The sequence below is a fragment of the Hyaena hyaena genome, unplaced genomic scaffold, assembly GCF_003009895.1.
Source record: "Hyaena hyaena isolate Hyena2069 unplaced genomic scaffold, ASM300989v1 scaffold_249, whole genome shotgun sequence".
NCBI lineage: Eukaryota > Metazoa > Chordata > Mammalia > Carnivora > Hyaenidae > Hyaena > Hyaena hyaena.
In genome coordinates this window covers 912,268-931,635 of record NW_024080880.1, presented here as the reverse complement: position 1 = coordinate 931,635, position 19,368 = coordinate 912,268, and the positions used below count along the sequence as shown (strand labels likewise).

Sequence of the window (19,368 nt, the reverse complement as noted above, 5' to 3'; positions counted from 1 at the left end):
TTACTTTCAGACTATGTATGTATTTAAAGCTGAATTGCATCTCTTGTAGGCAGAATATAATTGGGTGTTTTTTTTTTTAAATCCATTATTTTATTTTTCTATTTTTATCAGTTATTTATTCTTTATTCATTCTTGTTCTTTCAGTCACTTTTTTCTCTATCTTCTTTTTTTGATTGCATAATTTAATCCATTTAGAATAAAAGTAATTATTGAAGGTAAGAACTCCTTATGTCATCCTGTTAATTTTTTTTATGCCCATATAGTTCCTTTGTTTTCTTCACCTCTCACTGTCTTCCTTTGTGATTTGACTATTTTCTAAAGTGGTATATTCTAGGGCACCTGAGGGGTTCAGTCATGTAAGCATCTAACTCTTGCCTTCCGCTCAAGTCATGATCTCATCTTTTGTGAGTTCAGGCCTTGCATCACTCTGTGCCAATGGTGGAACCTGCTTGGGATTCTGTCTCTCTCTCTCTCTGTTGGCTCCTCTTCTGCTTGCTCTCTACCTCTTTCTTTCAAAAAATAATAAATAAACATTAAAAAGTTTTAATAAAAAATAAAGTGATTTACTTTTTTGTTCGTTTATTTTTGTTTGAGAGACAGACTGGTCCTATTCAGACCTTCATGAAACAAAACCTACTGAAATAGCCTGAGCTATTTCATTTAATACCTTAAATAAGAATTTTAGGTTATATTTTTTAAATTGCCCTTACCAGTTTGTTTACTTTTAAAAAGTTTTATTTTTGTATTCGGTATTTTAAGTGTTTTTTCTCTTAAATCTTTTATGAACTTATTTAGAAAACCTTCACACAGAAATAAAAAAGTAAAAATCACTAGTAATTTTGCCATTATTAAATAATAAAGTTCTTTTAACTTTTATCATTGTACATGTAATATCCTCTATGTTCTTTTTTATATTGAGATTATACTATTTTAACACTTTTAAAAGTAGCTATCTTAACACTTAAAAGTAGCTATCTTTTTAACATTTTATAGAACATTTTGGTGAATGTTAGCTTTCAATGATTTGTTGGCTCACTTTGGTTTCAGGTATGATTGGTAGGATAAATAAACATGGTTTATGCCATAATTCATCCATTTTTGATCTTCTTCCATTTCTTTAACATTTATTCAAGGATATGAAATAATCTTCATCTGTTTTTATATAAAGACTATGAAATACTTCACAATTTCTCTGCTTATTTGGGAAATAGAATCTTTTATGGTAATTTTAAGCTACAAAGTTTTGTTAATATAAGATTTAATTTTGGTTGAAACCTTTCTCTGCCATAGTATTGGGCCTCCTTGCAAGTTAAAAACCTATAGAGGAAGAGGAGCCAAATCTGAGCAGGGAGAGTAATGAATGTTAGTGACAGGAAAATTACTACTTATAGTGATATTGATCATCTTCAATCATAATAAAGATTTTAAAGTTGACTTTGTCTTTGGACAGTATATTGTCTTCTTAAGAGTTTCCCTATGAGAAACTTTCCTTTGAAATCATCTTGATATGTAGATATAAGATAAATAAGATATTTTTTTATCTTTATAGATATGCATATATTTAAATATATATATATTTATATATTATATATATATATATATAATTTGAGGTGTCTCATTCTGCAGTATTCTAGTCATCTAAATTCATCTCAGCTTCTCACCTCATCAGTTTCTCCACCAATTTAAGAGTTAGTAATTTAATAAAGCACCAGACTTTATATTTCCTTTATCAACCACAGGGATCATTTCCAATAATTGGTGAAAACGTTGTTTCCCAGCAAACACAGGAGTACATATTTTTGGTCTTGTTGGCTATAATTCTAAAGTGTATCCAAATCTGACCGCATACTTATTTTCATTGGTAGAGCTTGAATCTATATACCATTGTTGTTCACTACACTATGTCAAACTCTTCCTAATATTTCTCCTTTCTCTATTAGTATCTTCAATCCCATATTCCATGATCTAGACAGTAGTCACAGTGATATTTCTCAGCTTCATGAATGAAATTAAAAAAATATTTCTTTATTCGGGCACCTGAATGGCTCATTTGGTTAAGCATCCAACTCTTGATTTTCAGCTCAGATCATGATCTCATGGTTCTTGAGTTTGAGCCCCATTGGGGCTCTATGCAGACAGTGCAGAGCTTGCTTGAGATTCTTCTCCCTCTCTTTCTCACTTTCTCTCTCTCAAAAAATAATAAACTAATTTTTAAAAAAAATTTTCAGAGGATGTAGGTTATACCTAAAAGAAAACCTAAATATCTTATCTAAGTATACATGATCTAATTCTTGCTTTACTTTGACATTCTCTTAGTTCATATTTTCAGTCCTGTAGGATTTTGATGCAAGATTTCTAAATTGTGAGACAAAATATTGGTCTATTGATTCATATTTGGGAACTTGGTCACAATTTTGTATGTCTTTGTGTTTGTTTTTTTTTGTTGTTGTTGTTGTTTTGTTTGTTTGTTTTCTGTTTTAGCCATTACTTAGGGTTTAGGCTAACGGGTTACTCCAACTTTGCATGTTACTTAATGATGCACATGACTGTGGGAATTTTTTCAGAGATTTAAAAAATAAAAACCCTAATCTATTTAAAAAGTGAGATTTTTCCTGCCTAATTCTTAGGTACTTAAGGATGTAGCAAGAGTTTATTTGATAATTCAAGAGGGTTAATGAAATATCTTTCAATTAAAGATGTTAGCAATTAAAAGCACAATGATTTATAATGGCACAGCATTTGGGAATATGTCAACATTTTCTCAAATAGTTAAACTTTTACAACATATTGTACTCTTGCTTTCACTTATTATCTCACATGCAATAAATATTTATCTGAATTAAATATAGAGATGACTTAATATTATCAAAAATTATTCTAGTTGGGAATAACTGCTTGTGTTGAGTGGGTATCATTTTCTAATTAAATCTGAAAATATTACTGAAATATTTTAATTGTAATTAACTTAAATCATTGCCACAAATTTATGGAGAACTAATTGTCATTTTCTCTAGAAGTCACAGATCTTACCTGAAGAATACAAAGAAAAAGCATATGCAAACAAATGTCTTTAATGAGACTGAAAAGGTTTTGCTAACTTCCAGTGATTAATATTTTTTCATAAATTTAACAATATTATATAAATGTGAACTCATAATGTTTATTACATTTTTAGCAAATACCTTCCAAACTCTTCAAGGAAATCTTCTAATCGGCATTTATAAAATTCAGCATTCATTTATATTAACAGCACATTTTCTTATTTTATAAGGAAAAAAATGGCTCAGACCTTTAGAAGATTTGGGATTTGCAGAGTAATACATAGTCAATGATTATGTATTGAATGGATTGTTCATCTTTATCACTCTGTGAATATTAGCTGTTTATATTGTTTTGTTGCATCACTAAAATTTATTAAGTAAATAAGAAATGTAGACAAGTTTATGATCAAACATAATTTAATCAAATAACCACTTTGAAAGTTTTGTAATATAAATAGTTTTTTTACACTAAAAAGTTTTTGCTCTGAAGCTTTTTATACTTATTAGTCTTTTAAACCAAATAGATGAATCTATTTCTTAGTAGTGACTGAATTGATGGATTAATTTAGTATTACCACAGTTTAAAATATGCAGTTAATAAGAACTATAACAAGTACTAAATAGACAAAGAATGTCATCTACATGATAAAATTGACATGAATTTCCGTTTTTTCATTTTTATATAAAAATACAAACGAAGAACAATAAGAGTAAATATTTAGTAGGTTTAAAAAGTTTTCATTCTCTGTAATCATTTAAGGATTATTTAGTTTTTGAGAAAGAGAGAGACACAGCATGAGCAAGGGAGAGGCAGAGACAGAAGGAGTCACAGAATCTTAAACACGCTTCAGGCTTTGAGCTGTCAGCACAGAGCCCCATGCAGGTCTCGAACACATGAACTGTGAGATCATGACCTGAGCCAAACCGGCTGTTCAACAAACTGAGCCACACAGGTGCCCTTGTATCATTTAAATTTCCAGCATTCAGCAGTCTGCTTAGTAAATATTTTAAAAAGCCAATTTATAATTCTTACAAAATTTTAGTGTAAACAGGCCTTGGTTATTGTCTTTTTGATACTCCATTGTATTGAGTTCTGCTCTTTTTCTATTTTATTCCAGTAAAATTGTTAGAATAGAAAAAGCTGAAATGTCTGTGAAAGCATAATAAATGATAAAGTATTATACACATTGATAAAAATATTTTTCTCTAAAAATGACAATTAAGTTATATAAGGTTCTCTGATATAGAGTGACACATTCAGCATTGATATGTTCTGACAAAAGTTATATAGAAAAACAGATTAGTAATACATTCAGTTAAATAAAAAAGAGATAAGTAAACATCAACATGAATAGATAAATATATAAATGATAGAGCTAAAAATATATGATATAAATGTACATATTTCTATAGTAGCAATGAGAAAACCTAGGTAATGTAAAAACAATCATATTTGTGAACCAAACAGAGAGCCGAAGGTGCAAGACAATGAAATAAGCTGAAATATGGGGGAATATGAAAGAGATAGGTATTTACTACCTGAGGCCCAACAAGTGAGGCATTGAATATCATGTACCTCAGTCTCTGTTATCTTATACACAATGTTGACTTTAATCCAAAATAAGGAGACATAGGAAAATGCAAGACAAAAATAATGTCAAGAGAAAAATCATTTAATAGAACACTATTTAGATGAGACACAGATGTTGGAACTATCAGAGAGAGAAATTAAATAACTGTAAGTTATATGTAAGAAATTATATTGAAAAGATAAACAATATTCGTGGACAGAAGGAGGATTCAATAGAGACATAAAAATTATAAGAATGAGTCTAATAGAAGTAAGAAATTTAAAGTATGGTAAAACAGATTGAGTATACCTTTAGTGTGTTCATCAGTGAACTAAACGTAGCTTAAGAAAGAATCAGTGAACTTAAAGATAGACTAATGGTAATTACCCCAACTGAAACACAAAGAAATGAGGAAGAAAAAAACAAAATAAAACAAAACACTAACAGTTTCCAAGAACTGTACTATAATATCAAACTAACCATCTATATGGAATTGTCTTTCCAGAATGTAAAGAGGAAGATAAAGGTTCAAAAGAAATGCCTAAATTAATAAGCATATAATTTTTTCAAAAATAAGATGAGACATCAAACCACAAATTCAAGCATCCATGAAACCAAAAGAAAACAAAACGGAAAAATAGCAAGCAAATAAGTGAAACAAAACAATTTAAACAACAACAGCGTTATAAGTGAAAGGAGCGAGGCTAATAGTGCTGCATACTGTATAACTCAGTTTATATGATCGTGTAGAAGACCCAAAACTAAAGCAGAGAGACAAACCAGTGATGTCACACACTGCTAAATATTAAACACATTTTCTCTGGAAAAATCTGCACAGAAATGGACTCATGTCAGGTACAGTTATATCTTGTTGAAAAGGATTCTGACAGGGGCGCCTGAGTGGCTTAGTTGATTAAGCGTCCGACTTTCACTTACGTCATGATCTCGCGGTTCGTGGGTTCGAGCCCCGCGTCGGGCTCTGTGCTGACTGCCAGCTCAGAGCCTGGAGCCTGTTTCAGTCTGTGACTCCCTCTCTCTCTGACCCTCCGCTGCTCACGCTGTCTCTCTCTATCTCTCCTAGAAATAAATAAAAACATTTAAAAAAAAATAAAAAAAAATTATGACCAGAGGACAGACAGACTGGAATAGTCATTGTTGAGACTTTTCGAGAATCAAAAGGAAGACCCTCAAGGCAAGACGGGTTTGGAGTTTCTGCCATAAAATAGGCAGGTCAAAGCGGGCGGGGGGACACTCAGACTTGTTTCAGAGCAGAGAAGGGNTCGCGGTTCGTGGGTTCGAGCCCCGCGTCGGGCTCTGTGCTGACTGCCAGCTCAGAGCCTGGAGCCTGTTTCAGAGTCTGTATCTCCCTCTCTCTCTGACCCTGCCCTGCTCACACTGTCTCTTTCTCTCTCTCCTAGAAATAAATAAAAATATTTAAAAAAAAAAAAAAGAAAAGAAAAGAAAAGGATTCTGACAGAAGTATCTAACTTTCACAACCCTCAATGTATTTATGGTTAAAGGAGAGCTTCTAACTGACCATGTAAAATGGGAACTGCTTGATATAGAAAATGGCCTTGTTTGGACTAAATCAGATAAGGCGTCAGTCTCTTCTTCCATTTACTTTGAGTCAGTTCTGACAAAACAGCTTAACCTTAAGCTATTTATGTAGATATCAATTTCCTAAGTTAAGTATTCATGTTATTTTTTTTCTTCAAATAATGGTATTAGTTCTTTGCCTTATGTCTTGTATTGCCTTTAGTGCATTTATTCGCACATTTTTGAGGGGATGATTATGTCCAATATTCAGTTTCGCTCTAGAACACTGAGAGAAACTTCACAAAAATTAAGATTTATTCATAAATATATTATATCAGCTTAATTCTGAAGTAGCTCACACTTATTTCTAAATAAAATAAATATCTATTAAGTGCCTACTGTGAGAGAAGTTATTATGTAAATGACCTTGGGTAATAAAAAATAACTTGCCCAATAGCAGTGTAAACTTTGTAGATAATTTAGTATTTAATGAACAGATTTCATCTTACTGAAAAAATTAGCAATTTGATGTTCTACCTAAATTATTTGTGATGTTAAATAATTTGATATATTTAATCTGAAGCAGATATGCTTTTAATTGATTTCTAGTCAAAATATAAGCAAATTTATGCACAGATAAATGATTAGTCTTATATCAACTTTTATATAGGAGTGTGGTTGGAAAGAAGCAAGAGGAATAAAAGGAAAGCAGAGCTGAAGGAAAAAAGTTTTCTGTATCCAGTTTCATTCTGAACTGTTTCTTACACTATAGAGCTAATTTTAAGTGCTTAATCTCATAATACATACTGCTAAAATATTTGTATTCACATAAAATCATTAGTATAATTTTTAAAATTTAATATTACATTAAATTGCATATGATATTAACATTTTCGTATGTTCTTAGAAATGGAGCTTAGTGGAAAAAAATAAGTCTCACATATAAACAACCAAAACTGCAGCAAAATAAACATACATATGATATGGAGTTCATTAATATTTCACTTTTCACATAAAATATCCTATATTCAATATCACTTCTAATTAATTTATATGCATGCACACAGGAAGCCTTTAATGTGGTATCATCATCTACAAATACAATAAAAAGCATGTAGTTACCATTACTTATACAATGTCTCAACAACATCATGTTTATGGAGGCTGTACTTTAGAAAACTATTCTTTTCTCAAGATTCATGCTTTAAATCAACGTTGGTGAAAATCTATGAGAAAATGTTTTAATAAAAACTTAGACAACTTCTTACCATTTTTTAAATTTTCCTAGCATTTACCATTTCTCAAATACATATTGCTTTTTCCTGGAACTGGACATAACCAAGCGCAGATGACATGGGAAATAATAAAATGTATTGAATCATTCAGAAAATATTACAGTCAAATAAGTAAAGGTGATTTTGAAAGATTCAACATTGCTGGTACAGATGCTACCTATTATCTGATACTTCTAGCTTTGGTTGAGGAAATAATCAGCTCATTCAAAATGATATTTTCATATTGTTTACATAAAATGAAAATTCTATGTTATAAATAAAAAGCTATAATCAGAAGCCATACTGTGAATGTAAATTCATTCAAATAAAATGTTTACTTTATCAACCACTTGATCTCAATATGATCTGAAACAACTGACTATATACACATAATCACACATATATAAACACACACATTACAAACCCGTATACCAACACAGAAATAATGTTTCATGATTAATACTGAATAATGAGAAATAAAGCAGAGTAAAATTATAAGCATGTATTACATATAAATTGCAAGCCATGGAATATATTAACCATTGCAAAATTTAAATAAATACATACATACACATTTGAAACATTATATTGTTTCTATTCAAGTTATTTTTAGAAAGTTTTCCCATTTTTTTGTAATATGCTTTTTATTATTCAAAATTCTCATGTCATTTTCTATTATACTGAAAACATTACAAGATTCATAAAATAATGGCATTAATAAAACAAAAGCAATCAATGCACAATTCAAGCATGAAGTTACTTTTTAAATTATTTCCATTACAATCTTTTCTATTCTGCTAAAAATCATGTCACTGTTTTTCTTCACTGCAGTATTTTTGGCTGATTAGTGGACAGCTTTGCTCATGAAGACCCAGGACTTCCCATTGCCAGAGGTGAAAAGAAGTAAGACTAACGGTAATTGGGATCTTGTGGATTTTATGTCAACGTTGACATGCATCTGGAAATTCAACACCATTTGATATACTTAAAGTGAAAACACTTTGTTCTGGGGATATCATACTACAACTCTTATTTTCCTTCCTAAATCATGTTTAGCTTTGTAAAATATCAAGGCTGAGTAGTTATTAAATTCAAAGCTATTTATATTTCCAAAACTATTGTTTTGATTTAAATGATTAATTCTGAAGGATATTTTTTTAATTGGTCATATTTCTAATGGTAAGAAAATTAACCTATTGCTGTGGTTTAAAACAATTGTCTGGGAGGAATAATTCCCCAAAGTATAAATTAACTATTTCTCTCTGCCTGGTAGGAACGTTATGAATACCAAGTGAATTTAAACTGGATTTTTAATAACCAGGGAGAAACAATTTAATGCTATCTGTGCAGATGATAATGGATGTTTTGATCAGAAAGACTCTCTAATCATGTGCTTTTTATGTAAACTTGCTCTTAGGAAGTCAAGAGAATACTGAGGATATCTCAGCTTGCAGCATTAAGGGACTGCATGGATGAGAAATAAAGATGCATATTACCAAAATGAAAAGGGGACAAATGGGAGAAATTAGAAGACAGGAAAAGTAATAATAACTAGTGCTATTATGTAGAATTTTCAGATGGCTTTTGAAGAATGAGATAAAAAAGATGGATGTGCATAGGATTCTTATTATGAAGTTGATAGTACATGAAAAAATATGAGGGAAATGGAGGTGTTCCATCAGTGATCTATTAAAGTGCCATAGAAAATTTGTTCTATCAATCCCAGTTTGGAGATTTTCAAATGAAATTATAAGGATCATGACTTATGGTGAAAAATGCTTGAAAACTACTTTTGATTTCAGCTCTGACATGTAAAGAGCTTGGAAGTTATCTTTCCTGCCTTAACAACAAGAAAAAGCTGAAGAAATTAAAAATCAATGTCTTTTCTTGGACCCATTAGAGACCTGAGTGACATGGCAAACTACCACCCATAAACCTAGAGATATTGTCAAATCAGCCATAATAGAGATCAGCTAGAGCCATAAACTTGTTGTAATACTTAAATGCTAATATTGATGAAGTTCTAGATTGAGTCTAAGTGGACTACATTAAGATTAGGGACCTCCTTGGGGCCAGAATGTTAGGAAAGTCCCACACTTTTATAGATTTTACCTCCAGGAATCCCACCAGATTCTCTATGATGATGGGCAAGGAGAGATCCTCTCATGTCTCTAGAAAAGAGAAGGGAAGAATAAACAGTGTCCAAAAAAACATTTCTCCAAATCCAGCCCACACTAGATTTCCTATTACATTTGAGGAGAAAAAGGAAGCTATGAAATACATGTGCAGTTCACAGCTTAGGGACACAGGTCCACTAAAGGATTGAGAATTTATGATGACGTAGAACATTTCCTTTCTCCTATGTTACTACCATACCAACAAGGGTCCAGTGTAATAAGTGTGGATGGTAGCTGAGAGGTATGCAAGCTACACTGTATCTGAGGAGGTGTTCCTAAGGAAACTCAAAGATAGTGAGAATAAATGAGTAATGAAAGCTAAGAGAAGGAAATTCTAAGGAAGAATAAAAATATTGGCACTGTACAGATATAGATTTAAAGCACCTGGCATATACTACTAGAGCACATTTAACAAATCACAGCCAGATTAATATAAACTCACATTAAAAGACTATTTCTCACAATTACTAGAACCAGAATATCATATGTGACTTTCAGCAAAAAAATTTACAAGTTTTGCTGAAAGTTAAAAACCAAAAAATAAAGCAGCCTGAAGCATAAAGTAATCATCTTAAGGAGGCAGATATAACACAGATTTTTTGGATTATCTAATAAGAGATTTAAAACAGTCATGATTAACATGTTCAGGTTTGTAATGGAAGTGTGTATTATTCAAAACAGAATAAAACTCAAAAAAAAACCGATTAATAAGAAATGTTAGAAATTAAAAAAAAGACACTGTAACAATAGCCAAAGTATGGGAAGAGCCCAAATATCCATGAACGGATCAATGGAAAAAGATGTGATACACACACACAATGGAGTGTTACTCAACAGTCAAAAAGAATGAAATCTTGCCATTTACAAGATTGTGGATGGAACTAGAGGGTATTATGCTAAGCGAATTTAGTCAGTCAGAGAAAGACATGTATCACATGACTTCACTTATATGAGGAATTTAAGATACAAAACAGATAAACATAAGGGAAGGGAAGCAAAAATAATGTAAAAACAGGGAGGGTGACAAAACATAAGAGACTCTTAAATATAGAGAACAAACAGAGGGTTGTTGGAGGGGTTGTAGGAGAGAGGATGGGCTAAATGGGTTAGGGCCATTAAGGAATCTACTCCTGAAATCATCGTTGCACTATATGCTGACTAACTTGGATGTGACTTTAAAAAAAATTAATTAAAAAATTTTAAAGGTGTTTTAGGCCAAAAAAAACACCAAAAAACAAAACAAAAAAATATACTATAACATCTGATGAATGCTATTATGGACTATTGTATCAAGAGTGGTGGAAATGTTTGATAGGACCATCAGTGAACACTGGACATTGCTAAGGAAAGAAACACTGAGTTTGAATATAGGTCAAAAGCAATTTTCCAAACTGAAAAGAAACAATAATAATAATGATGATGATGATGATGATAACATCAACAACTAGAACATAATACTTAAGAACTGTGGGGAAATTTCAAAAGGTATAGTATACACATAGTATACACATATTTGGAATACCAGCAGGAGAAAAGAGGAAACTGGGCAGAAGATATATTTTAAGTAATAGTGGCTGAAACTCTTTCAAAATTAATTACATACACAAAGAAAAAAATCCAGGAATCTAGAGAACACCAAGAAAGATAATACCAAAAATTCTAGACTCAAGTATATCATATTCAAATTGCAGAAAACTAAAGACAGAAATAAAATCTTGAAAGAAACTGGAGGGAGGGGACATCTTACCCATAGAAGAATAGAAATAAAACATGCAGAAGACAGCTCAGAAACCATGAAAGCAAGGAGAGTGAGGTGAAGAATGCCTGTGTGGTCCAGTCACTTTAAGCACCCAACTCTTGATTTCATTTCAGGTCATGGCCTCACAGTTTGTGAGATCAAGCTCTGCATCAGGCTTTTCACTGACAGCTCAAAGCCTGCTTGGAATTTCATTCTCCCTCTCTCTCTTCCCTCTCCCCTGATTGCTTGTGAGCTCTCTCTCCCTCTCTCTCTCAAATCAAATAAATCAACTTAATGCACTTTATAAAGCCAACATTGTCCTAATACCAAAACCAGATATAAATAAAAAGAAATGAACAATCAAGTCACACTTAGAATCATCTTGAATACATATTACTAAGTTACAGAAGCCAGCTGCAAAAATCTCTATGTAAATTTAGAGGAAGTATTGGCATAAGTTATGTAGATAATCACCCAAACAAAGCAAAAAATAAATAAACAAGATGTACTGGCTCCTAGGAAACTAGAATGGAGGTTAAGATGCTGTTTTCTCATTCCTGAGTTAGTTATTCAGGACATGAGAAGGCAGAGGGAGACACAGACAATTCATGAATAGGTGAGTGAAAGGGACTACACTCATATCAAAGGGAAGTAAATTGTTTGAAGCTGGATTAGGAATAACTTCTCAAAGAAAAGGTCAGTACACATCAGGCAAGTGGATTACACTGGACTTCTCTTGGTAAACCCAGTGGGTTATTAACTAATGTTCTGGTGGAATGGATTTATTCTACCCTAGGCTTTATTTATCCCATAACAGAAGCAACCTTGAAAAACAAAATTAAATGTTTAGAATGGTGAATTATCTATAATTCAGGTGAGGGAATGGACAAGGAAACAATAATCTATGGTAATTTCATATTATTTGAAATACTACAATTTAATTAAAATATTGGCCAATTAATGAGATAGATAACTTTTAAGAATTAGCATTCCATTTCAATTTATTGAAATGCATATGAAAGGAAGTAAGGCCAAAAATCAACTGGAAAGATTTCTGAGTGTGAGAGGTTAGAATGTGAGAGTAAAGGTAGATGCAGTTTATACATCTATGTGTATTTTCCATCTAACAAAAAATAATCTTCTCTTTTTGTGTTATCTGGCAGTGCCTGATCTGAGATTAAATTTATATATACCCAGTATATATAAAGTTATATATACCCAGATGCACTGTCAATATCATAAAAAGTAATGGTGTTTTTTTTCTAAAAGTATCTTGTGGTGGTCATAATTTCATCCATATAGAGAGGATCAAATGTAAATTTAGTACTATTACCAAGAGGCAGGGGTAGTCATTTGATTTTTTTAATCTGTAAAATCCTACTGTGTCTTCCAGGCATGTGGAGTTTAGGAGAAACATTAGTAAGGGTCTTGTATGGCTGTGTCAGTAAACTATTCCTCTGTGCTAGAAACCTAGATCATGAGGATAAATGGTGTGGGAATCAAAAAATGCTCAAAACAGGTAATAATTAGAAATAATAAGATATTGTAACAAATAAGAACAATGTTTAAAAGTGGATCACAGTTCCAGTTAAGGATGCAATCATGCTACTTCCAGGAGAGACCCTCAGAGCCTGAGAATAACACCCATAGCTCTCGCCTACCAATGTGGTGGCAATGAGAAGCTTTTAGACCTGGTTCCTATAGAGAAGGGAAATTAAACTATTGATTTATAAACTTTAGCTAAGTATTCCACTTATATAATTTGAAGTACAGAAGAGACAAAATATATCTTGATGACTTGACTTATGGGCCTCAGCTACTGCTTAGTTCACTGTTAATGTCCTATATTTACTATTCTGACAATTTATCAGATATCCTGTGAAGTACTACCAATGAATCTTACAGGATAGACAATAATGAAAAACAAAGTTTATGCATTATATAAAACCATAGATCAAAATTATATATTTTTAAGACAGCTGCCTGAGTATGGTAAGAAGCAGACTGCAGCTGTTGTCCTTATATTTCAGAATTTAGTATGCTCATTTAAATACATCAGTTGTGAATTTGGGTGAAATTTACTTAAGGAAGTAGAAGTGGAACTTGAGCAGCCTTTAAATTGTGTATGTGGATGTGAACTGTGTCTTAATATTATCTACAACAACCATTCCGAGGTATGCAAAAGATATTTTTTAAATTATGGTGCACACAACCGTCTCAGTGAGCACACAACATTTTGGAACCCAAATTATAGTCTCAATCTTCATGACTCTCATTAATGTTCAAAGGCAACAGTATATGTAGAGGCTTGATCAATAGTTGCAAATACTTTGGGGGGACTTTAAGAATTGCTCATGGGGTATTAGGTGAGGCTGTAAAAATGTTCCCAGAGGCAGGAAACCATGTTAAGGAAACTACCATTCTTCAGAATATCAGAGGGATCTGTATTCTAGAAGACAAGGAAGATGGGTTATAGCTGAAAATCACTCTGGATAGATAATGAGGCCTTAGGTGAAAGGATTAATAATGACTGAATAATGAATCTAATGTGGGATTTATAACCTTTCATTTAGAATTAAATAATTATTTGTTGTGACTGACTTTCTTATCCATTTTAAGATTTTTAGTAATATTCCTAGCTTCAACTCACTAGGTGCCAATAGCAAGACCCCAGTTGTAACTACAAAAAATGTCTCCAAATTCCAAATGTCTCCTAGAGGACAAAATTGCCCATGACTGAGAACTTCTGCCCTAATGGGTAACTATGCCCATCAACAGTGATGGGGAAGATTTATAGACTCACAAAGGAAGGACTATTAGATATTCTAATCATGAATATCATGTCCTTGAAGATCAGTGGTTATGAATATTTGAGAGGTAACCTAAAAAGTGAATTTGTGATAATACACTATGGTAAGGCTAAGATTTAGGAGGTCATCACCAGTTACTATGGTTTTCATTGTTGCTCTCCAACAACAGCCCAGATACCTGGTAAAAATGTCTATCTTCTCTGTGCTACAATTAGTTCATATTGGACAGATAAAAATCAAAAACATATTGTCTTATGGGAAATAAATAAGTGGAACTATATAATGACAGCTGGAAACCAGTATCTTTAAAAACCTATGCCATGATATCTGAACTATAACTGCTCTCACTAACGAATAGAATCCAGACTTTATTGAACATTGACCTCTAGGCACAATCTACTATCAGAAATGTCTGATAAATTTAACTGATATATGGTAAGTGAAACTTTACTTCTCTGCCAGAGATATGTGTTGTTGAAATAAAATTTTATGCTGTTCTCTGATAAAAATAAGTGAAAAGTAAAGTCATGCAGACATTATCTCAAAAAAAAATATGTGAGTAAATTTATTTGAAGTTCATGATGTTTGAAATAGTTGTGGAAAACCATTGTTTATAAAAGAGACATTTACTGAATACACATACACACACACATGTATATATATATACATATATATGTATATATATAAATAAAAACTTGAAACATATATATACATAAATATATATATAACATATATATACATAAAATATATATTTATATAAATATTTATTTAATATATTATATTAATAATATAATAATTAAATATAATAATATAATATATAATAATAAATAATTAAATATAATAATAAAATAATAATATATATTAATATTTATATAAATTATATATAAATAAAATATATATTTATATATATTCAAGTTTTTATTTAAATTTTACTTAGTTAACATATAGTGTAATGTTTGTTTCAGATGTAGTGTGATTCATGACTTACATATAACACCCAGTGGTCATCACAAGTACCAACCTTAAAACCTATCACCCTTTTAGTCCCTCTCCCACCCATCTCCCCTCCAGAAACCCCTAGTTTTTTCTCTATAGTTAATTGTTATGGTTTGCCTCCTTTTTTTTCTTCCCTTATGTTTATCTGTTTTGTTTCTTAAATTCCACATATGAGTGAAATTATTTGATATTTGTCTTTTTATTTTTTAAATGTTATTTATTTTTGAGAGACTGAGAGAGACAGAACATGAGCAGCGGAGGGAGGGGCAGAAAGATAGGGAGACACATAATCCAAGGTAGGCCCCAGGCTCTGAGCTCTGAGCTGTCAGTTCAGAGCCGGACATGGTACTCAAACTCAACTATGAGATTATGACCTGAGCTGAAGTCAGACGCTTAACCGACTGAGCCACCCACGCACCCAAATATTTGTCTTTTCTGACTGACTTATTTCGCTTAGCATAATATACTCTAGATCTATCCATATCGTTGCAAATAGCAAGATTATATTCTTTTTCATTGCTAAGTAATATTATATTAAATATATATGTTCCATTATATATAAACATATGTAATATTTATAAAATCTCACATCTTTATCCATTCATCAGTTGATGGACATTTGGGCTCTTTCCATAATTTGGCTCCTGTTTATAATGCTGCTATAAACATTTGTACTGAATATATTAAAATATTCAAATTATTGATGATTTTAAAAGAGAGTAAATGCCTAGTAGATTAATAGCAAAAGACAAGTGAAGAGATAAAATCATGATTAGCGTGTTTTGCAGAGGGAATTCCTAATCCACATTGTATTCTTCATGCCTAATGATTGTTGGAGTCTTTACAGGTTTGTTCTTTTGTATAATATTTTGCAGAAAATACTTTAAGAAAAATAATAAAGATACCTAAGAAATTTATGGAAAGGCAATATTGACAATGGAAAAAGGGTGTACTGGGAAGGAAGAGGTTAAGTAGCATGTCTTAACCTACTACTTTTGGAAGTAGCATACTTTTCTTTGGGAAGGATGCACTAAGGAAGACTGCTGATGAATCTATCTAATTTCCTTATAAACATATAATGCCAAACCTCCTGACAAATAAGACAATGATATTTGCTAACAGAAAGGCCCTTAATTAAGTAATTCTCAGAGATTTCATATACTCTTTTGGTCCCAGAGAACATGATGCTGTAAGGAAAAAAAAAATGGAAAATCAGGTTTTGGTCATGACATCTTTCAACTGTCTGTGTCTTGTAATTCCTTGTATCCTTGAAATATTTATGAAGTTTAAATTTGAGGAATATCTTTGAAGTTTTAAAATTAGTTTTGACAATCCAATCCTTTATAATACCTTATGGAGATTCCTCATATGGTCCTATATATGGATTCCTCCACATTTTGGAGGTGTGAAATTGAAAGATAACCCTAGAGGAGGGGTTTACATGAGAAGATGGTACATGGTAAAGAGTAATTAGTGCTTTTCTGTCTCTTCAGGTTATTTTAGACCTTTGAAATACACATAGGAATAATAAACATGTTCATAGGGTGAGATTAATAGTAGTAGGAAATGAAAATCATTAATAGAAAAGAACTCTGAATGAAATTGGAAAATGAGAACAGTAGAGACAAAATGGATATGCAGATGAATTTAGAGAATGTGAAATTCTTTTTTTTATTATTATTTATTTTATTTATGTATAATCCAAGTATAATAAACATACAGTGTTAAATTAGTTTCAGGTGTACAATATAATGATACAATCATTCTATACGTTATTCAGTGTTCATCACAATAAGCATACTCTTAATCCCCTCACCTATTTCATTTATCCTCCTTATCCACCTCCTCTTGGCAACAACTAATTTGTTCTCTTTAGTTAAGAGTCTATTTTTGTTTACCTCTTTTTCTTTGTTTTGTTTCTTAAATTCCACATGAGTGAAATCATATGGTATTTGTCTTTCTCTGACCTATTTCACTTAGCATTATACCCTCTCTCTAACTCCATCCATATTGTTGCAAATGGCAAGATTCCATTATTTTTTATGGCAGAGTAATATTCCATTGTGTGTGTGTGTGTGTGTGTGTGTGTGTGTGTGTACACCAACTTGTCTTTATCCACTCATCTATGGGCATTGGGTAAATAATAAGTAAACAATTTTGAATATATTATTTTGTTTAGCTTTCCCTGTGGCATCATTTTAGTGGATGATTACAGGCATCATCTTATAATTTTTACATGAGCATCAGAAGCTTTCCTGCTAGTTCCAGATTGCTATTTATTTTCTAATGATATTTTACAGAATCCTGTCAGTTCAGAGGGAAAGCTCAAGGGATCCTCAAGGATAGTTTGAGGTTCTTTTTATTTTCTTAGTTTTGAATTTCTTAGTTTTATTTTACACATCTGAAAATAAAAATAGTTAATTAGTGGTTATATATTGACAAAAAGAGGAGAAAAGCAGGCTTCGGACCCTTTTCCATCTCTCTAGATTTTCAAGGGCTTGTTATTTCCCATCACCATCCCTCCCAAAGAGAAAGCTACTTTTTTAAAGCACAGAATTAATATATCATTCTTTCCTTTGCAATTTCTTTAGCCTAATATTACAAATTCTGTTTCTTTAAAAGTATCCAAGAAAGTTTCTATCAAAAGTCACCATTTTTTCAAGGCTGAAGAAAGTCTTCATCTTTGCATGATATATACTAAATGCAGTATTTCTTCAATTCTGTACAGTAAGAAGTTCATCTTATAGTTTCACTTACACTTCCTGTTCCTTTTCATGAAATCAAATTAAATGTTATATCTTTGTGCTTTGTTTTTAATTTTTAATTTTTAGGAAACACCTGTTTCCATTTGGAACCCCATGCCACAGAGTTAAAATATGCATTCTTAATTCTATCTTGCATTTTATCCCATATCCCTTTGCTATACTCATTCCTCAGCAAAAGCTTATAAAATGTAGAGTTACATAATAATAATATAGTATTAACTCCATTTCTATGTAAAACTCCTAGGAAATAAAATAAATGAAAATATGCAATGAAATAAAATTACACGGTAATTTCATCCAATGTCTTATTTTGACCATTAAGAGACAGAATTCTGGAACCTACAGTATTCTTTTTTAACATACTAGGTTTTGCTCCACTTGTTTTGGCTCTATACCTAAGCAGCTTGCTCCCATACATTCAGATATTAGTTGCTATTGACTGAATGCTTTGTCTCAATGTTCTATATCTTTTCCAGATGTCTATTCCTATTATATTATACTTCAATTTTCTTGTTCTCTTTAGCAATTCCTCAATTCATTTTATCCTAAAGTTTCCAACAAACAGTTCACTACTTTTATCATTTGCCATGGGTTGCAATATTGTGGCAACAGGGCAGAGTGTGAACACAAGAGGATTTGATGTCAAGAACTTGTTCCAACACTATGTATATTTGGACAACTTTTTATTTGTGACCTTCATATCCACCCCCCCCATTAACAAAATGAAAATAATAGTGGCTCTGTTGAGTATTGTTTAGAATAAAGAGTGAATGAATAAATAAAACTGACTCAAGGTTGATATGATAAAGTATTATGGGATTTAATCCAGCAGACTTCACATTTTAGATTACTTTAGGGCTATCATTATGGATATAGGGTAATATAATTCTAATTGAATTAGAGACATGGAGAATTTGTTCATGGAGATTCAATTAATCAAATGTCATATAACCAAGTTCATTTATTTCTTTAAGCTCATATTGAATGTATGGATTTTATTCCCATAATCATGATTTAAAGATAGAAATTGTTAAATGGTCAAGTTGCCCAGTTATTTCCATATTGTTACCGGTGTTTTGTTGATGGCGCTCACTTCCATGAAATATTTATACACGTTGTAAGGCAGCTGGCATAAAGAGTATGAGGAGTGTAGCTTCTTCTGCTGGTTGCTATTCTTCATGCTTATTAGTGCATCACATTAGACTCACAGTGTGGACAGGATTGGACTTTAACTGTAACTTATATAGACCTGTACAGTGCTGTGTTTAAAGGCAGAGGCTGCCTCAGTGCCTTGGTATTTATGCAAGATGTGAGAAACTTAGAATATTAATTCTATGATATATAGAGTTCTGTTTGCATTTTATCTGAACTAAATTTAAGATCACATACCTGCTATTTTTTAATCTAAGTGACACATCTATTTTCATATTATCACTTAATTTTTAAAATGAGCCCAATAT

General features: G+C 31.6%; 1 pseudogene; it reads right to left on the bottom strand.

Annotated features, from left to right (window-relative positions):
- Positions 1–19,088, bottom strand: part of LOC120240078 — a 96,287-nt pseudogene extending 77,199 nt beyond the window's left edge.
- Between the last annotated feature and the right edge of the window lie 280 nt (positions 19,089–19,368).